This window comes from Sprattus sprattus (assembly GCF_963457725.1).
Source record: "Sprattus sprattus genome assembly, chromosome: 10".
Taxonomy (NCBI): domain Eukaryota; kingdom Metazoa; phylum Chordata; class Actinopteri; order Clupeiformes; family Clupeidae; genus Sprattus; species Sprattus sprattus.
Window position 1 is genome coordinate 30,053,841 of NC_137908.1, and position 22,629 is coordinate 30,076,469.

At 41.2% G+C, this 22,629-nt stretch overlaps 1 protein-coding gene across 1 annotated transcript in view; it reads left to right on the forward strand.

Annotated features, from left to right (window-relative positions):
- Nucleotides 1-9,206: 9,206 nt before the first annotated feature.
- ncoa3 (nuclear receptor coactivator 3) overlaps nucleotides 9,207-22,629 on the forward strand; it is a 50,628-nt gene continuing 37,205 nt past the window's right edge. Inside the window, exon 1 of the mRNA XM_080846260.1 lies at nucleotides 9,207-9,273. The gene's annotated coding sequence lies outside the window, so the exon portion shown is untranslated. The remainder of the gene's footprint in view (nucleotides 9,274-22,629) is intronic.

A 22,629-nucleotide genomic window follows, 5' to 3' on the forward strand; every position in this document is an offset into this window, starting at 1 on the left:
GTAGCTACCCCATTACCTCTTTCTTGGAAGTCTTTGATTGTTTTTACTCCCTTTCCTCCCTCCTCGCAACTGTCACTGACATGACATGTAGGCAGGTGTCGTTACATGGGCCTTGGAGACATGTAGTTCAGTTATAATTCACATGTCTAATGCTATTCACTTGAGAAGGCAAATGTATCTCCATCGTGGTGGTCATTTTTTTTGTGAAAAACATAGTAGCGATTTATAACAAAACAATATGCTTATCTTACATACAATAGAGAAACTATTATAAAACGATCCAATAAAATGAATACGTTCTTATTTTCTTTGGTATTTTTGTCACATTCAGATTTGCAATGATTTCTGGGTAACCTTTATATCAATACAACGCTATGACAACGCACTCTTTGTGGCCAAGAGACGGTTGCCTTTGTCAAAAAGTGGTAACGTGAATGTGTCACTATGAAACAAAGCATGCACACTTCGAACAAAATTACCCCCAAAACTCTGAGAAAAGGGCCAGAAAAATAAACCCACGGTAATCCTACCAATCAACATGCAGTTGTATAGTTATATCAGCCACACAGCAAGAGCATGCATACCTCAACATACAGTTGTGGGACTGCCTTTTCAACCATGAATATGTTGAAAAACACATACAGGAGCATACACTTATGATCCTCTCCCTGGACACCTTTAATGCCCAATTTTCAAGAAGACGATCGTAGAGAAATCGTTGTGTGTGTGGTAGTCGTTTATTGTATAAATACCTCTTCCCGGCAATCCTCACATACAGCGAACGATGGCAACAAGACAATGGCTGATGGTGGAGCTGGACTAGTTTGAGTTTGTTAGCAGAGGACGTGCTTGTAGCAATTTTTTTTGGGTGACAACTACAGAACAGGAGACAGAGGCGCAGGTGGTATGTACGTTTACTATATTTTCCGCCAAATCAAGCGTTTGCGTATTCACAATAACACTCAAAAGTGTGCTGCTAATGCTTAGACCAGATACAGATAGTAGCTAGCTAGCCTCGCTGCTAACAAGTACAACGTTATCGTGCTGATTACGCTCTCACACGCCACCCTCATTGAGGCAAAAGTAATTTTTGCCTCAAATGTCTTTCACATGCCGTTTTATGTAAAGTCAGACATTCTAAATAGGTTTTACACATACATGTAATACATTCCTATTTAATGAATGCAAAGTAATGCTGCCAGCATTAGGCTACTCCGTAGCAAATTACGTTAGATGTCAGTTCAAGCTGGTTGGAGAAGGCACTTTCAACACCGAGCCACCAGCCAAGAGACCAACAGTGGTCGGGAGCAATGTACTTTTCGAGGGTTTAAATAAAATACAGTAGCCGTAATGCCGCAAGCGGTGAGGCTTTGTAGTTTACCAAAGTCGTACTAAAACATTTTGACAGAAAACAGGAAATGTGAGGTCCTGACATGTGTGATTCCGGAAATGATGTTGTTTGGAAATGATGCCGTAAGCTGGCCAATCACAGCCAAGGGGGTATCCGACTCTCTCCGACTCTTTAAGAAAAGTTAGAAAAAAGCGTTTGTCTCCGACCAGCTCTCCGACGGCTCTCCGACGGCTCGGATGGGCGTCAACACCTGGGTGAAGGTAGAAGTGTAAAAAGGCCTTAACCGTGTCCCCACCACAGCTATCACACATTCTCTTCCCAGCCTGGACAAAGACACCACCCTCTCCCACAAAATGGTCCCAGACAGCCCTCTCCCCCCATCACACCTCTCTCCATTCAGGAGAGGGATGTCAACAAGCTGTTAAAAAGACAGAACCCCCGCAAAACAGCTGGACCAGATGTCTCTCCCTCCACAGTAAGGTACTGTGCGGACCAGCTATCTCCAGTGTTCATGGACATCTTGAACACCTCACTGGTTGAATGCGTGGTACCTGCCTGCTTTAAAACATCCACCATCAACCTCGTTCCCAAAAGGCAGAGGATCACAGGCCTTAATGACTATAGACCAGTCGCCCTGACCTCTGTGGTAATGAAGACCTTTGAGCGCCTCGTGCTGTCCCACCTCAAGGCCATAACCAATCACCTCCTCGACCCACTGCATTTTGCCTACAGAGTCAACAGGTCTGTAGATGACACAATCAACATGGGACTCCACTTCATCCTCCAGCACCTTGATTGCTGAGCGTGCCTGAGCCCACCTGCAGGTGGATCAATGACTTCCTGTCAGACAGGAAGCAGCACATGAGGCTGGGCAAGATGGTCTCTGAGCCCCCGACCATCAGCACTGGAGCCCCACAAGGCTGTGTGCTCTCTCCTTTACTCCCATTAAACCATCCTTTACTACTTTTCTCCCATTACACCAACAACTGCAACTCCAACCTCCCCTCTGTCAAATTCCTTAAATTTGCAGATGACACAACCCTCATTATACTAATCTCAAATGGGGACAAGGCTGCCTACAGAAAAGGTGTCGACAGCCTGGCTTTCTGGTGCAGCCAGAACAACCTGGAGCTGAACACCTTAAAAACAGTAGAGGTGGTAGCAGACTTCAGGAGGAGCCCAGCCCCAACCATTTTCCTCATTATGTGTGACTCCCCAGTTGACACTGTGGAGTCTTTCAGATTCCTGGGAACAATTATGGCACAGGAACTAAGGTGGGCCGAAAACATCACTTCCACAATCAATAAGGCCCAGCAGAGGATGTTCTTCCTTCAGCAGCTAAAGAAATTCACCATGCCGAAGAAAGTGATGGTCGAGTTCTACACTGCCATCATTGAGTCCATCCTTACCTCATCAATTACCATCTGGTTCGCTGCCTCTACTGCCAAGGACAAAGGCAGACTGCAGTGGATCATTCGGTCAGCTGAGAAGGTCATCGGCTGCGACCTGCCGTCTCTCTTAGACCTTTTCCACTCCAGAACCAGCAAGAGAGCATGGAAGACCATCGATGATCCTTCCCATCCCGGTCACCACATATTTCAGAGACTCCCATCCGTGCTATAAAGACCAAAACCTCGCGCCACCTGAACAGTTTTTTCCCAACACACATACACAAATGCACTACAGCGTAAATTATTTAAAAAACAATCCTGAGATTAAAAAATGTGACATCAGCGGAGCAAGGCCTTACTCTGACAGCAATGTAGCCTAATGAATGAATCTATCAGATAACGATGGTAGTAAAATGCATGGTAAAAAAATGATGGTAAAAAATGCACATTTGGTAGGGTTAACAATGAAACCCATATTATATTGTTTGCCTGAAAAAAATTGTTCATATGTAATCGTGTTCTTCCCTTCAATTATAATCCATACAATTTGTGTCAAATTCCACAGTTTGCTCCTCATTGACCTCTAGCTGACCATACAGTGTTTGCACTCAAGAAACTGTGGTGTTCGTAAAGAGTCCTGGCTCTGTAAATGGGAAACAAACATAGTGGCTCGGACTGAGCTATAAACAATCCCAGACAATCAACAATAACACAAAAAGGAGCGGGGTAATTTGATTGACAGTTGTGCAGAAATATCAACAACCTTTTGTGAAACCGAAAATGCGACTGCATCTTTAACAGGCATGAAACGAATATTGAAATATTGATATCTTCAGTGCCTCAGTTCAGATTATTTTTCACACCGCAATTTTTTGTTTAAAAATTATTAAAACTGAAAATAGGAATGAGAAATTAAACTAATGGAACCATTGGTGAAACTAACTCAAACTAAACGGTCATTCAAATACGAAAATATGGCAAAATAAAAACATGGAAATGAAAAACCTTGGTATCTACATTACAAATTAAACTGATCCTGTTTCAGAGTGACTGGCCGAACATGTAGGCTAAACCTCACTCCCCGATGCCTGCTAGCAACAGACGGTAGTACCCCTATTAATAATTATCTGGTAGCTTTAGCTTCATCGCTCCCATGTAATGTCTAGGGTTACGAGGTCGATTATATTATTTATTTATGTATCTCTTAATCGATATTTGATGTGCATAGCAAACAGCCATATTTCTCGCCGTTATGGTAACATACATTGCCTCTGGTTTAACCTATGTTAAGTTACTCTTATCTTCTCGAAGACTTCGCCAGGGCCGATTTATCTAGAAATTCTCTTAATTAGCAAACACAAGGCTAACATCATGTTAGCTTTGCATGGGCTATTTTAAAACATGGGCTACCATTATTGTGTTGTTTACTACTAGGTATGTGGCACTACATTTCAGAGGCTGACATGGTATTAATTCCAAATCTAACAGAAATAGACTATTACTTAGAGTTTTTAAAGGATAATGTTTCTTATCTTAAAAAAATCCTAGCTAGTCCACATTAGCTGCCCAGTTATGCTAGCTATCATGTCATAGCATTTCTACATTTTCATGATTTCTAATTTAACTTGTGAGCTGGTGAGCTAATCTTTCTTTACCTGTAGTATTTTTGACGTTTCCAACGGCAGTACAGTAGAGAAATAGCCAAGACTCTTCTTTGTTGGTTGGTTAACATTGCCATCATGAGATGCGAGAACACACTGCCAAGCACATCAAACAAGGCTCATTGTAGGGGAAATTAAATTCGATCAGCCAGACATGACAAAACACCTAGCTACTTGTCTGAGAGGATAGAATCTTCAGATCTGCTTTTTAAGTCAACCTTTAATAAATGTTTTTTTTTTTTTGTTTTTTTTTACATTGGAGCCATAATACATACAAAGCAAAAAACACATGTTACCAAGCCCCTAAAGTCCCTTAACTTGTGCTTATAAGATATCGTTACTATTTTGTGTGTACAAGATAAAAAATATAATTTTACAGCACTTTAGGGGCTCCTAATGTTTCAATAGTTTGAAGATTGTAAAAACAAGTACAACAAAACCAATGCAACCTTTAAAGGATAATACAACTGATAAAAAACAGGAAGTCAGTACTTTTGCCTATATTTGTTCATATCGTTCGGATGTAGCACTCTTGTGTGTGTGGAGAAGGCAATGAATTGGTCATGTACACATTTTAAAATCAGTTGAAGTGACCATCTAATTACTTGAGATGAAGAGTAAAACAGACTGTGATACTTCTGCCAGCTTACAGTGTGCATTTCTTCACTGGCACCTATGTGCTCTCTTTCCTGAGGATGGGCAGTGGTTCGTCCACGACACTGAAAATATTAGCAAAGGATATCGGTGAGCACAGGTTACTTGACAAGTCTACTTATTTCAAAGAATTAAAGGTACAGCACGTATGATTTAGTGGCATCTAGCGGTCAGGATGCAGTTTGCAACCAACTGAATACTTACAGGGCACTCACACGTACAAGTTGAAGGCTTCATAGAAGTTACACAGCGGTCATCATGTCATAGCGTCGTGATTGGTTGTTGACCTGTCAATCTTGCTATTAACATCTGCGTTTTCAACATATTCCCAAAACGTCGGGCAGACCTACAGTCAAGCACAGCACATGCACGTGTGAGTGCATCCTTAATAGGAATTTATACCTGCCACTCCCGTCCCAAAAATGGTTGTGCACCTCCCAATTTTTGTACCCTAAGCAAAATGAATGAGCAGGAGACACAAGTCACTGCTCCACCTTTATCTGTGCATTTCTATGCCCCTTCATTGCAGGGGCATAGGGATTCCCAGATGGCACAGAAGAAGATTACTGCAACAATTGTACAAACATTTATATGGTTTACTTATGTTACTTGCCTGATGGGTCAAAGCGTGAGTATAAAAGGTTTTGGCCCAGTGTTGATGTCTGTTGGCGCACCCGATGACCAATCCGTCAACCATGTTGGCCTCTTTATCCCTTTCCAAGCGTTTATGATGCGTTTATGAGCTATGGTGGCCATCACTGACTAATATGTGAATATTGCACAATGACATTTCACATTTAAGTGCATGTCCTTTAGATGTGTGGACCCTGCTCTGGAGGACCTGTACCGGAGAGAAGGAGAGTAGACAGGTGGTGGCCTGGTGACATTACAGAATAAAGTGCCATTTTTTTATCAGTGATGATTAACTAAGAGCAAGCTTTCTTTCTAAATGTCACACATCATTTGAAATAAAGCAAAAGAGGCATCTGCAAATCAGCCAAAACAGGAACCCTCCAATCATCCAGTAGTGCCCAAGTTCCACAAACCAATATATTTTGTTGTGCCATTCACCTGAAAGAAAAAGTAGTGAAAACATTGCATTAATGTGCAGGGTTTTAAGAGTACGTCTTGTGAGCAGGTTCTGAAACAGATATTTTCTCTCCCCTTTATCAACTACCCTGGAGTGCACTGTGGTAAACTAATCCAGTGTGGAGGTGGATGTATGCAACATCACTTTAATCTCATAATTAAATTAAATTTTAAATTTGATTTATATTTAAGAAATTATAACACAATAATTGCCACCTAATTTTCCAGATAAAAAGAATGATGTAATCCTGTTATTCTGATTACATTTCTACTGGAGACAGTGTAGACTTCAGCTTCATGCAAGGGTATTAATGTAGACAAACTGTAAAATGTCACATTAACAGATCATACGCTGTTAATTACATCAAAATCTTCTTTAGATGGAGATACTCACAGATGAATTCAGTAGTGAGCACTTGCGGAAAGCACTGTAACTTTGTGGCCTGCTAGCCGCAAGAGTTATACTTAGTACAAAAATATTATTAGAAATCATTCTACTCAGTAATCTGATGAATATGTACATTGCAATTAGGTCATATGTGCTAAATGCATACCTGTCTCCTTTTCATTGTACTTTAAAATGATCACTGTAATCTGATATCCAAGGTCTGCTTCATGTAGTCTATAGATTTTCAGATGGTTCACCACCAGAGGGCGCAGTTTAGCTGTTCCCCTTATTAGGTGCATGCCAGTTTTGCTGAGTAGGCTACAGCTGTATGTGGTCTTTGCTGCATTAATAAATCATAGCTTACACACTCTCTCACAGCTGGGAAAATCTTATCTGTGTTGGGAGGTTGAACCAGAGGACATGAATGAAATAAAATGTAACCAGTCTATTCTGAGCTTGATCTTGACTACTGTTTTTGAGTTGTCTTGCACATCCATAAGCGAGATCACTGGATAGCATTAAATCACTGGTTTATGTTCTCTGTGGTCACCCCACACGACTCCACATGATCAATTCTTGAAAAAGGACAGAGCAACTTTGAGGTACAATTTCCAAAATATTTTTAGCTTTCAATTTGCTTAATATTGAGAGCCTTTTTAAAAAATGTGTAGACCATTTTACAGTCTGTTAACCAGGGTCAGGATCAATATCACATCCCTTATCCCCCTCCCCCCTCCAATAGAAATGAAAATAAAAATAAAACAGCCTCAAAACCTTAGTGCTATAATATATGCTTCTTTGTGTTAGCCGATGACATTTTTATTTTTTTGTTTTTTTTACCACTGATCTTTTTAAGAGACATTGACTTGTGTTGTGTTGACAAAAGGGGACCACTGAGCCTCCACGTCACAGCAGAGAGGAAGGGGGGATGGGTGAACAGGACAACAGCATGCAATTGGGTATTTGCAGGTAGAGGATCTATAGATACATATGATTGGGGGCCATCTCCTGTCTTTTCAACATAGACTCAGTGGTGAGGGGGTTGGGGTCTGTATAAGAATCGTCACACTGTTGGTGGGGGGAGGTCAGTTTGTGGGGGAAGGGGAAACAAACAGGTCTGTGGGCCTCTGTGACTCACTCTGGAATGTAATTGAGGCTCTTGTTTTCTCACATGCACACACACACACACTCACACACACATTTATACACATTCTCAAACATGATGTCCAAAACATGTATATTAATTAAAAGAAGCAATAATACGATTTCACAAACATGTTTAAACATGCACACACTATTTACTCAAAGAGAACCCAGCTTCAGTCAAGAGTGTGTGTGTGTGTTTTTTTTTTTTTTAAATTTAAAGCACAACGAAGCCTGGGTGTTAGCCTTGACTTTTAGCTGCCAAAGCATTATAATTGCCTTGCCTGATAAGTTAAGTGGACAACTTCTCCAAGAGAGGGGATTGATTCTCACTATGTTTTCCTCTTGTATAATCTGGACCTTTAATATATAATTCTTTTCATTTCAGTGTCCACATTCCTCATGCTCAAAAGTTCCATGGGAAAGCAAGAAACAGTGAGTGAGGCTTTCATTTTTAAATAGTAGCATACTATCTCTCTGGCTCTCTTTCCTCTAACCATTTCACTTTACTGCCCCTCCCACACCGTTCCTATCCCTCTCTCCTAGGCTCTGCCTCCCTCTCCCAACAGTTGAAATTCTACACTGGTATGCCTGAGAAATCACCATGGAGACAGGGGCTGTGCTGTCTTCCACTGCAAGTCTTCAGATCACTGCCAGGGCACCCCACAATCTTCTTCAGACCCCAACAATTGAGAGCTTCAACACATTCTTTTCAGTCTTTTTTCGTCCTTTAAGTAGCCTTGACCAACATCCTCATAATACTTATCTGAAGTTTCTAAGTTTAAGTCGTCATTAAATGTCAATATAGTAATATATTGTAGTAAGCATGTAGCCTAATTTTGCAATCTATATTTCCATCACTCTTCCCCTAAAAAAGAAACAAAAACGAAAAAATATATAACATGGAAAGCATAACATTTTCCAACATTAAAACACCACAAACAAGGTCAAAGTAGCCTAATCTCTCTTTAGTGCGTCATATTGTAGGCTATTGTAGGTATGAACCAAGCTCAGACACAACACAAGGCAGGCAAAGACGAGTAGGCCTTCCATTTGGTTTCTACATGAATCACCACAAATATTGGCCTTCACTCTGCCTATAAAAATAAATATAGACTATATTTTATGAGATACGCTTCAAATACACAAATGTGTACATAACAATTTATTAACTTTAAAAGTCTCAAACATTCATAGGCTATAGGTTTAATTAAATTGTTGAGATGACAACAACTTCAGGGGGGATTTTTTCGGGTATACCAATAGAACTGTAAACAGTTTTTCGGTGAGGCTAAAAATAAATACACTGATTTTTTTCCCCTATGATATCGCTACTACTGCCCATCTCCCACTGGCTAGCTGTTTTCTACCTGGGGAGTTCGTTTACTCGCAGTCCTCTTTCTGCAAATTGAAACCATCCCAATGCAGTGAGGCATGAAATAATACTACGTTACCCAGAAACCATAGCGTTGCGGTACAAGCTGGCTTCTGTGCGCTTTGGGAGTGTTTCCCATTTAAACAAACAGAGTGCTGAAGATGGCGGAGATTTAACGGAGGCTTAAGAAACTGCTTCACTTATTGAGATACATTGCAACGGTGAGTTGACCGGGAATTCACGGTTTTACTATTCGTTGACAAATCCACATACTTGGAGGCTCTTCATTTTGGATACTTGTTAGAGAGTGCTGACTTGTCCGAGACACGTATTTTGCCACTTAGCTAGTTTTTGTTGGAGCGATGTTGCTCGTAATACAACGTTGTCAGTGGCCGCAGTTGCATGCAGATAGGTTTATTTGTTTTGACGTTCGCCATACATTTCCCATTAAAGGTCTGTATCGTTCATGTGTAAATAGCCAGCCGTACATGTAACCTGGTGGTTGCTTTCTTGATTTAGAATAGGCTATGTCTGCTTAAAGGAACAGGCAGCCAAATACTATCGTTATATTGAATCTCTCTTTTAGTAAATTAATGTTGGAATTTACCTTACCATAAACATTTATCCCTTTTTGTATTAAATATGTTGATATTTGTCATTTCATACTTTAATTCAGTTTACAGTCATATATCCAATTCCGACTTGGTAATCTTGCCAGCAACCTACCTATAACCTATGTAGGAACACCGAGCCTATTAGGCTAGCGGGCTAGCCAGCTAGCGATAGGCAATAGCATTCTTGTCCTGCATTTAAATACCCTCCAATTTTGTTGTCTAAATATCTTGTGATACGTTTCTCTGCACGCATGGTTGTTTTTCGCAAGTCTCACGATGATCTTATTTGGAGTTGAGTTACTTATGAGTTCCAAAGTTAGTTGTTATTATTATTAACTTTCACATGGTTGTATGGCGTGTAGCTTATAACGTAACTAGCCTAACATCCATTCAGAAATAGCATGACGGTTACCAGTGAAACATTGTATTCGCTGCTTGCTCTCTAGCCTACCATTGATTCACGAAATGCTAAATAGCCTATAATTGAAACGCAAACATTAGTCATTGTTGTTGTATTGCAACGTGTATCCAAACCACTAGATTGGGGATGTTAGTCGGTTCATGCTCCTCTGTTGTTCAGGTTTTTACTGCTGGAGCTGAAGGAGTCCTCAGCCCTGTTGAATCATTGGAATATTCAGGGAAACTTAATTTGTGCTATTGCGATAACCCCGTGCATAATGCAATGATTCGGTTAAACGCCTTTCAGTGTTATCACCCCTAGGCTGAAAGTGAAACTGGCATCAGTTGGTTCTTTAGTGCTTCTGTAGTTGTCGCCAATTTCTTCTACTCGAAAGCAAAGTTGTCTTTAAATCTTTATTGTTTTCATAGTTTTGATTTCAATTGTTAAATTGTTGTTTAGCTTTACAATGCATAGATTATTGACCCGATAACGAGTTTGGATGTCAAGGAAGGGAGTAAACTCTACTACCTTGTTCTTTACCTTAATAAAGTGGGATACCTTTTTTTTTTCTACGTATTTTTTGAACATAAGGTACATCACCATCATAAACATTTATGTATTGTCCGCATGTCTCTGCGGAGTTTGTGACTATGTATGTGGACTTCGACCCCACAGCTGTGATGTGCACCTCATCTGGTTCACCCATATTTCCCTCTCTCCTGTTTACTTTCGTTTTTGCGAATATATCATGGTGTGAATGTGACTTTATCTGTTATCTGTAGTCTATCTGTTAGACATGAGTTTGAAACTTTTTCTGAAGGCCTCAGATGTCTTGAGAGATGGCTAAGGTCAAGGCACCCAAATAGAGGGCGCTTGTGTTAGCCTTTAAGGGGCACATATAAATCTAGTCATGAGTGGGGTTCTGTCAGCAGGGCATTTGTCTTATAGGACGAGGTGTTCTGCTCAAGAATGGGAAGCAAGGATGTAGTACAAGTAGCTACCTAATGGCTTGACATAATGTGGCAGTCAGAGTAGATTAACATGTGTTTTTTATTTATGTCTGCTTGGTTGTTTGGCTTGTTGGTTTTGCTCACTGTTAAGAGTAGATTTGGTGTGAGAGGCCTTCCATTTCTTGTATTTAATAGGGTTATTTGATGAACTTGGTTTGGGATAGACCTATTTTGTTTTCTGGGCTGTTCAGACATTTGTGTCACCCATCTTTTAAAAATGTGCCTACATCAAATTTTCAATGTACATAGTCTACCTGCCTTTAAAAAAATCACAGCTAAAAGGGGAATACAGGCAGTTCATTGGCTCATAAGGACACATTTAAAATGATGCAGTTCTTTAACAAATGTTAATTTATTGTTATTAGTGTATTGTTTTGATGGGTATAAAGGGTAGTGTTTTGGCTTTAGTGAAGAAGAAAAAAACGGACAAGGATTGGTATTGGTTTTTTTTGGCTCAGCTTTCCTTCTCTCCTTCGATCCTTCTTCCTCTCTCTTGTGGTGAGAAGTGGCCCATGCAGCAGAAGCTAAAGATGAGTCTGCTCACACTGCTGCTCCGTTTGGTGGCTGTCTGAACCCCCCTCCCTCCACCACCCCTTCCCCTCTCCCTTTATCTCTCCCCTTCTTTCTCCCGCTTCCGTTCTCACTCTCTCACCCACGGAACGTCAGGCCGTATTAACAATGAGTCAATCTTGTGTGAGATTCTTTGACTGCCAATGGGGGTGAGAGAAGTGACTTGGATGCACAGTTGTCTGTCCTCATCCAGTTGCGAGTGTGGTCCTTCACTCATTAACTTATGCTGGCCTCCCAGCGGAGACGAGACCTCTCTTTTGTATGGTCTCAGAGAAGGAATGCGCCTCTCTATCTGCATATTATAACATGGATAATTCAAAGGACATGTTTTAAAGCTACAGATATAATTCCTGTTTCATATACTTTCTTTTCATCTTTAATTTACCATGAAAAAAATAGAATTGCATTTTGAACTCAGAATTTGGCCACGTTAATGTCGTATTATAGGTTGCAGTGGACTGGGTATTTATTCTTCATTTGCACTAAGTGTACTCTATATGAGTGTATTTCAGTGTTGTGCATATGCATTGGGGTCTTCTTGCTCAGAAGAGTCTGAGCACGGGGCTTTGTGAGCAACAATAAGGGGCGGCGGGGGAAGGAGGAGGGGGAGGGGATGCCTCATCACCTTTATGTGGCACTTTTTGATGACTGTCTCCACTCAGTCTTTGTCAGGCTACGTTTCTCCCGATGGTTTATGAATGGATGCCATTCTTTTATACCTCATTCCCACTCACACTGAAAGGCATTTATTTATCACTGTTAAACTGTTAGGGTGTTGTATGGGAATGGGAGTAAAACGGTCAAAGTCAAACAGTTTATCTATCCCCTGGCAATCTAATATCAATCTAATAATTACAGAGCGTAATCTTTGGACAAGGCTCTAGTGGGAACTGGAACCAATGGATTAACGTGTTCGAGAAGTTCAAGGGGGAGGGGAGACTTCTCCCCCTTCATTCACTAGCCTACATTGATATCAGAGTAGCCCTTGCCCCATTGATGTCCATTATTTCTCACAGGATTGGTTAATGTCAATGTGAAGCCATTTAACATCATCCGTAAGTGGGATCAATTTGAACCAAAAACTGCTTTTTATTGGTAAGCTGATTTTTTGGAAATTAAACTTTGCTTCAGGCTATGCAGCACATGGTGTTTCCTGGTTGCTATGGTTGCTTAGTTGCTATGCTAAGGAAACTTGTAATAACCTTAAACTGTTTTAATGGCAGAGTTCCATTTGCATGAAATAATAGTAGTAATATAGTCTTAAGAAATTATAAAAGAAAAAGGTAGAAACCCTTAGGGTGCCTATGCAGCCTTTCTGCTTGTATCCCAAATAGCAATTGCCAACTGTTAAAATGGTTCCATAAGCTACAGTTAAGCCTAATTTATACTTCGGTAGACGACACTTTTGAAAAGGTCGCCGACACAAAAAAAAAAAGTGTCTTCCAGGCCAGGTGTGTTTATACTTCAGGCGAACAGTCGCCGAGTTCGTCATAATGGGAGAGGCGCTAACGACATTTTTCTGCCACTACATTCTACTTTTTGAAAATCAACGGCGCGTGCCGTCTATCTAGCTAATCACACTGACATAATTATGATATATATATCCGTTTTAACAGGTAGGTATTATTTGTGGAGGAAGCAAGCTATAATAAAAGTATATGCTAATCTAACGTACACCTAGCCTACCTCTTGTTACCAGCAGACACACGCACAACACTTTCCAAAATGGCATTGCATTGAATTAATCAAGCCTATGATGTGCTTTGAGCATGCATGCTTTGTGAGTGCTTAACAAGATCTGCGTAATGTCCTGCGACAATCTGCCGGTGATTTCCTTCTCACGAGTAGTACCCTATATTCAAAACCAGAGTAGGGAAAGTTAACAGATAGGAAAAGTTATATGCGTAAAGGCCCGGTAAGCGTCTCCGCTGCGCAAATTAAATGTGTTTTGTGCCACTTAAAATATTTCTAAATTATGCCAGAGCCTTCACTTCCAGCTTCCTTGTTTAGGCCTATGTGTAGGCTAAAACATGAAAATTCCTCCAGTGAACTGACCTCTTGCATTCTTCACCTTGCACACGCACTTTTTGCCACCCCACCACAAACATGAATCCCGCACCACTGGTTGGAACAAAGGCATTTCGGAACAGAGGGTTTAATTGTTAAAGATATTTCGGACAATTGAGCTTTCGGAACACTGGGTAGTCCCCCAGCCAGACAGAAGTTTTGCCTGGTCATATCTCATCATTGCCTGCGAGCTATTTACAACTACAGGGACATATCAATAACGTTGTATGCACAACTCCTATCCTTCTAACTGCCGAGCCATTATTGAACAGGTTGTTATACGTTCTGAGGCAGGTCGCCGCCGAGCGCCTGTTTAATTGTGTATGTGTTTTCCAGATGTGGGTAAAGTTTTTTTTTTAAAGCTGCTGTGTGTGCTGCTGCACCAAATAATTCCTTTCATCAGTGTTTTAAAAATGTTTCAGCACTTTGACCGTCTGTTTACGTTACCACGAGTCAAAGCACTATCCATGTTTCTGATCGCTTTCTCGTTGACCTGTCTACTTTCCCAATAACCAAAGTAACTAATTCGTAAAATCCAAAATATTGTTGATATATATTCGCCAATGGTGTGTGTTCGCGCCTCATGCCTGACTAGTAAACTAGCTTGCACTATAGAGCCCATCTACATTATGCCGCTGACAGGGGCTCGTCATAATAGCAGGCACCGGGGCCAGTTGTATCTAGCCAATCACACTTGCGCGACACTTTGTGACGACTTGAGCGCCAGTAGAAATTTCTCCATGTAGCCGACACTTCAAAAAGACGGTTTAAAGTGTCTTCCATGACGTCATTTGTGTCGGCGACCTTTTCAAATGTGTCGTCTACCGAAGTATAAATTGGCCTTTAGCTAGGATAGTTCATAGCTAGGTAAACTGGCATGAGACCTCACATGTTTTACAAGTCTTGCAGAGGTTCTTGCTTTGTAGCATACGTTAAATACACAAGATCTGTTATGGAAGACTGAGTGGGAATGACAATTTGTTATCGATACTGTGTTGTTTTTACTTGATGCATTAAGGGTTTTCGTATGTGAAAGGTTTTATTGTGGTGTGGGTTGTGCTCTGTGTATCTGTGTTTTGTTTGTGCTGTGTGTGTGATCTAGAGACAGAGTGAGCAATCTACCCTGCTATCAGAGCCTGTCTGACCCGAATCGGGTTTGAATCCGCGAATCTGATGACGTAATTATCCCACGTGAACGCTGGAAGCTGTCAAGTAGTCACGTTCATCTTCCCAATCGCAATAAAAACAACATTTTTTAAGTCTTCTGTTCTGTTTATGGCTGGCAAACAACAATCTAAGAAGGGCACGTATTATTCACTGAGTTACCAAAGCAGTCTTCTTTATGGGGACTAATTAGCACTGCACTGAATTACATTAACATGTGTAATTGTTATTGTGTAGCAATAACTCAACTAATATTACTAGATACATATAATAGTGGCGGTACACTAGGCAACATGGATCTCATTCATATCTCATCCAGTCGAAATCTTAGCAGGATTGAACACATCTTTATTACAGCGTATCAACATAAGAACAGAACATAGCTAAATCTCCGCTTAGCATGCTAATCACTACTAATAGCACTAGAAGGTAGCCCAAAATGTTTTATTTAATACACGATCTATCACAGTAGCATCTTCATGAAAACCCTTACTTTCATTAGGTATGCACCTAATGCATCACATACAGGTCGAACAATGATGATTTAAGCATTGGAAATGTATATGGCACAGTATGGTCAACTGAACTGTCACTAACTTAACTAGTTGTAACTTGTCGTCGTCTTCTCCGTTTCCGGTAGCACCCTTCACAGCGCCACCAACAGGCCTTGATTATGTACTACAGCAGATTCACCAGTTTCAATGGGTGTGTGTGGCCGCAGCACAGCGCAGCACATCTTTGTCTGGCCGCGATTGACTAACCCCGAATCCGTTCCGGTCAGTGTGTTTCTCAGGTTAGTGTGGCAGTGGCCTAAGACCTCTCCCGTTTGTGTGTGTGTTTGTGTGTGTTTGTGTGTGTGTGTGTGTGTGTTTTTGATTGTGTGAACGGAGGCAGGGATGGGGGCAGGGCAGGGTTTGATGCCTTCTTACCTTTTCTAAACAGATTCATGTTGTCCACTTAAAGGGGCCAGCATGCTTCTTGAAGGCCAATATACTCAATTTTAGACGCAAGGCGTAAGCACGTAAGATACACAAGAGCCCCTTGCGCAGTTAAATACCCCCCCTGGCGCAAGTCTCAAATTCGCCCGACGCACGCAAGACGTGAAAAGACGCGTAAGGGGCTTGCAAGGGCCTCTTGCGCTGAGCATAAATAAGGCTTAAGGACTGCAGTATGATGTAGGAGAGAGGCTGCAGCAGATCTTTTCCCCAACAGGAAGCCAAGGTTAGTCAAATCAAGCCTGCTGTGAGCTGATCCAGCCGACACAGAGGAGCTGTTAGGTCTAAGTCCTAAGAAGCAGGGCCACATGTGGACTCTGTGTCCACCTCGCGCTGCTGTTTATCATTTAGACTATGGCCAAGCAAAGAAGTTCAGATAAGTGAAGTTATGTAATTTTTTTAGTGATATCCAAGGAGAGGAATACATTCATTTTGTCTTTCTCATTCATGGCTCAGTTGTTGTCTACCTCAAGGCAATGCCATGAATGGGTTCCAGATGGACCTCATTTGTGTTCTTTTGTTTTTCCCTCTCTGAGAGCACTGTTGTTTTCTCCATTTCTGCTCACACACCGACTGCACACACACACACAAACACACTGTTCACACAGAGCAAAGGTTGTTAGCAAGAGTGTGTATTTGTTTTAAGTTCATATAGACCTATTCTGCAGAGTTTATGTGCAGTTTAAATTAAGTTTTCCATTACAGCAGACATTGGGGATGAAAGTTCACACAGTATGATTAAGAAATTCTTTCACAGTTATTGTACCATGGCATCTGTGTCCTCAATGAAATTTTACAACTCCCCTTTTGCTTTTCGTCCCTCTGATGGGTTTAAGGGGAATGTGTTGCATCCAGCTGTGCCTAGTTGTGTAAAGCAGGGTTGCCATGACAACACTCCTACATGCCTGGCTCAAGGTCGTTTACGTGGTGACTCCGAGGTTGTATCTTTTGTGCCTCACTGCCCACTCACGCAAGGCAACAACATAAACAATCTAGGACAATGTATTCATTATTCTAAATGAAATAGTGCCGGTTCATCTGACCTCCTAGAAGTGACATTTTTCACTAAAAGTATTTCAGGTATTCTTAGTACTGTTGATGTACTATCCATAGTAGATTAAATGTATCTAATTAGTCCCAATGTTTTGTTTGGGCTTAACACTGATGTTGAAATTTTTGCATATTTGGGTAATTCAGTACATATGAGCAGTGCCACAGATGAGTGCCACACAGTATAGGTGTCTGTGATTAGCCATTAGCCATTAGCCACAGCACAATGCGTCCTCCTCTCTTGACACTGCCATTGGGTGAGGTAAAGGCCGAATTAGAGTTATCCGTACAACACGATTTTGGGCACATAGGAACGCCTTCAGGTAGCTGGAGCGCCTTCTCAGGTAGCTGAAACGCCCTCTCTGTGCTCTCCAGAGCCCTCGGACAGCTCTCCATGTCCCCGCAAAAATTTCTGTCGGTCCGTTCATGGTAACGGATACTACTTGGCCGTGATTGGCTTTTTTAAACTCTGGCATCAACAGACAGCCTACTACATGCACTCGCTCACACAAACAAGCCCCGTTAAAAGTACAACCGCGCACGAGAGGGAGATAAGCATATTGAAATTAAATTATTCACATTGCAAGAACGGAATGAAATAGCCTACACATTACACATGATAGGCATCTGCTATGCCCAAATAAAACTCACATTGTATGCTACACCAGAAAAGGCACAACAAAAGGGTATTGAAGATTTTTTTTTTTTCTTGTTAACTTGAAGTCCACGTAAACAATGCAAGCACGGATTTTTCAAAATGTTGCTATAATTTTTCAAAATCTCGATTATAAACCAGTTTTTAACATTAGGCATGTTATCCATTCATATGGATGTGTATCAATCAATTCTCATACAACTTTAACTGTGATGTGTTTTCCTTTCATTTCACAACGTATTTATTGTATAATTCACGATTTGCCCCTTCGTAAACATTAGGCTACACATAGGGCTGGGCGATATGGGAAAAAGTTATATTTCGATTTTTTCCCCCAAAAATTTTCGATTTCGATTTTATATCACGATATGAACAAAATCACCCCAAATTTTTTTGAAAAACGTACATGCAAATACCCGCATTCTGGTGCATTTTACCATGTTTTTCTCTGAGATGTAAATCATGTTATCAGCATATCAAATTCACAATTGATATAGGTTTGGTGGCCTGATAATTATGTTGGCTACATTCAAACTGACCACCTCATTAAAGTATGACTGTTCAGGTCAGAAATGGCCAAATGTGTATTGAAACCCAAAGTCTTTAAGGATGGAAGCTGCCAGAAGTAAACGGTTCACGTAGGGGAAATAGTTTTCATACATGGCAAAGCTTGACAGCATGCCCAGCACACCAATGTTCATTTTATTTGTGGCATTGACATCATCTTTCGTGTGTGAGTCAAAGAGAGGTATACAAGTGAGTGACACATTAAAAAAAAAAAATCTTCTTTGGTGAGTGTGTGTTTAGTCGCTGCTGTCGTTAGAAAAACTGCCATTAGCTAGCTAACGTTAACGCCAGATTAGCTCACGGTTGTTATGGCAATAACAATACGATTATAGCCAGATAATGTCCATTGGGTGGTCCTTAATTGTCCACTACAGGTAAAACTTGGGCAACTCTGACTTACTTTCCTCTTCTTCGAAAAAAAAATCCGTATGTCCATTTCTGTGGTCTGCTTCTAGCGCGACGCTCCGATCAAATCAGAGAATGAATGAACATTAATGACAGTTGAATCTGCGTGCGTGATGAGGCTGCGTAGTACACCAGGAAAACGCAGAGTGGATTTATATTGCTGTGGGTATTCCCCACTGATAAAGTTGAACGGATTTAATTGTGAAGCAATGGAAAGAATAATGGACTAGTAGACCAGCAGTCACGCACGCACTATTTTGACTGCAAAAGTGGGGGGGTCGAAACGACTTGTTTTGAAAAGTGAGGGGGTCTTGTCCCCCCCCAATTACATTGTCGCGACGCCCATGGGCTACGTGCGGCGCTGTATTCGCGGGTCTGTGAAAACATTGATTTTTTTTTTTTTTTTTTGAAGGCGCCGTCTAATCGAACGTCTCATTTAAAACCGTAGAAAAAAATTACATCGCGATTAAAATCGAAATCGAAAAATCGCCCAGCCCTATCGTTTCATCACATGATCAAATAGAGATTTGGACAGCAACACAAAAATTACCCAGAAATCATCATTGAAAATCTGAATATGACGAAAAGGCAGAAGAAAATAACAACGTATTCATTTAATTGAATCGTTTTTTAATAGTTTCTATAGTGTAAGATAAGCATATCATTTTGTTGTAGATTGCTACTGTTTCTCCCACAAAAAATACCCACCATGATAGAGATAAGTTTGCCCTTTCAGGTGTATAAATAACATTAGACAAGGTCAGATTATTATGTGTCTGCTGACACCTGCTGTATTTGAGCAGTGACAGCAATAGGTAAATGACAGTTATGGTGGAGGGGCAAGGCCAACTAACGATTTCCATCGCAGAAAAACACAGTGGGGTACACAGTCCTGTTTTTCTCTCATTCTCTCACTCTGTCTCATTCACTCTCACTCTCTCTCCTCCTACTCCACCCCATCCCTCCTCTCGCTTGGCAAAAGAATGCTCGTAAAACGGGTTCACCTGAATAAGCCAGCAGCAGGGTAGGGCCCTGGTCTGGTCTTGTTACCATTGTAAAAAGTTACGAAGACTTGGTGTGTTTGTGTTTTGTTTAGGGCCCCCTTTATAAAAGTGTGTGGCAGTCGTGTTCGGGGGAAAGACAGAGGGAGAGAGAAACAGTGGAAAGGAGAGAGAGCGAGAGAGAAAAAAGTTTTTGAGTCGGGATAAATGTTACCAGATGCTCTCTATGTCAATCAGGCAGTGAGGAGGGAGTGAGTCACCTCTGGATGAACTTCTCCAGTGCGCAGCAGCCACCTTGTTTTCATTCTGCCAGGCCTCCACACCCCCTTCCTGCCTCTGCGCTACTCCGCCCCCCAAGCCACACAGCCTCAGTCCCCTTCACAGCTTCCATACAAGTTGACTGATGCAGAATTCTACCCTTACGAAAAAGAGAAGGACGAAAAGTGAGCACAGTCTTGTATTTGTGGTTGTTTTTCTCCTTCCTTGTACCTTGTGTGCCTGGTCACAACAAGATGGTGTTTAATTCCTTTAATTTAATGTCTAATGGTGTGTGTGTTTGTGTGTGTAGGGAGATTAATGTAGGGACTACTGATTGAACGGTTCTGTCATTATGGAAGTGTTCTGATTTGGCAAGAGTTTCTTTTAAATAACAACAGTTCGTAATCAATAACAATGAACCCTTGACCTGGGACCCTGGAGCTATGTAATCCCTCCACATCTGTCCCATCCATGTACTATTCCCCATCCATTTGCCCTTCAACTCTCTCCAATTTCTGTTACTGCCCTTATTGGTTTTTCAAGAACAGTAGCACAAATCTCAGACATTGTATGTCACCCGTTCTAAGGCCCTGTGTTCCTTTTTCAGTTTGCAATGATCCGGATTTATCATCAAATAAGGTAAATACTTATGGAGAGTTAAAAAAGCCCCACACCCCCACCTCATCCCCTCTGTGAAGTTAAACTGATACTGCATTGACTTGAACTTGCATAAAGTTTGCTGAGCAGCACTTTTAAAACATTTCTTTCCGTAACTTTTTTAATAAAGCACAGTGAGTCTCCTCTCTTAAGCTCTGCCATAACATCTCCTTGAACTTGAATAGCAATGTGCATACCCTAGACACACACACACACACACACACACACACACACACACACACACACACACACACACACACACACAAACACACCCTGGTGTTTGGCAGTGTCCCTTTTGCTTCTGAGGTGAGGCAGTGGGCAGCAGCTGTGTCATATGCCACAGTACCAGCAGTCTGTATTTCCATACTTAAGAGGCAGGGGAGCAGGAGCAGGGAAAACCATCCAGGAAGAGCCCATCAATAATTCACTTTAAGCCCCAGGTGCTGTTTGGCCATTTTGACAGGGCTGGAGTTTGCCACTGGAGTTTGCCAACGTCTCCTGTCAGAAGTGGTGCCCACAAATCTTATTGAATATTCAGCGCTCCTGTTTTTAGCACTGTTGAAAAGTGATGGTCTTTTTTCATTCTTCAGCTGTTCCCCTTAGCATGTGCGGTCATGAATCATATATGGTGGTTATGCCAAACATTTACTTAGCATTGACCCGGAGCTTCTCATGAGATTCTTGAAAGTTTGTCGAAGGTGGCCAGGTGGGAACACTCGTCACTGCGGTTGCTTGAGAGTGAGATGGACGCAAGGCTGGTATGTTGTGGAGGGAAAGAGAGCTGGGTGTCTTTTTCAAGTCTTGAGTCGGTGCGCACATCTGCCAACATGTCACTTTGGCATTCCCTCCTTGTTTATGCAGTCCGTCGTCAAGGGGACAGCACTGGCTGAAGGCTAATGCTTTAATGAATGATTCTCTGTGGTTGTCCCTTCATGTCCTCATTTCTCTCTATCTCTATTTCCCCAACCTTTCCCTCTTTTTTTATATATCTATCTCCTTTCCCCATTGCCGTCATTCACTTCTATCCCTAGATCTTACTGATGGCCCCCCTCTCTCCTTCACCAGAATCATCCAGCTCTTCTCTGAGATGCATCCTTTACTTGCAGAAGTATCAGAAACTGATAGGGATGGGCATTTCCTCAGAGGATATGACACTTATCACAATATTTGGGCTACAATACGATATTATTATTAAGATTATTTACATTTAACGATACAGCAAGTAATGCGAATCGATTTGGAGATACATTGCAATGTATTTCTCCCTTATGTTATGTTTTGTAAACTGGGAGTCTCTGCAGCCAACTTGGTGCAGTCATCCGCTGTGATGTGAAGAGTGAGGTCTCGGGACATACTGTGGACTTCAGAAGCAGTGTTATCAGAGAAGACATATACATATGTAGCTTATTTAAATTAAAATCAAAAGATTGTGATACTTGTTGCCGCTCTATCCATATAATATTGTGCTGAAAAATATTGCGATTCTTATACTCGATTTTTTTTTAATCGTCAAGGATGATAACACACAAGGTATTTGGTTCCAGAAGTTGGTGACTCTAAGCAATACAGACAGAAAATGTACAAATAACAATATTATGCATCCCATATGGAAATTAAGAAAGACTTTGATATCTCTGCTATCCCTTTTCTACCAAGACCGTTCAAGGGTCAGTTTGGTGCCACTGCCTATTCTCAAACCAGTTTTTCGCGTTTTGACAGCCAAAAAACTGGCTCTCGGCCAGGAATAGAGTTTCGAGAGTGGTACCAACACTTGACTGGTCTAAAACAAAGAACCCCTTATGATGGGGTGGGATTATTGTGTGAGTCTAAAAGACTTAACCAACTTAAAACATTGTGACTGCCATTATTTAACACAAACAGCTAGTTCAGTGTCTAGTCTGCCTAATCCAAAGAAGAAGAAAAAGTAGCTAGCTGAAAAGAAGACAGAACCAGCTAGCTAGCTGGCTAGTTGTTAATCGACTAACATTACCCAAGCAAGCATAGCTTTTATTTTCTCACATCAATGTTATGTTCGTAACGTGATCCATCGTGACATTAATGTTAGGCTACATATTAACACATACCATTGATGTGACAAATTAGTTACTATGCTTGCTTTGGTAATGTTAGCCTACTAACAGCTCGTACAGCAACTCTTAAAGAC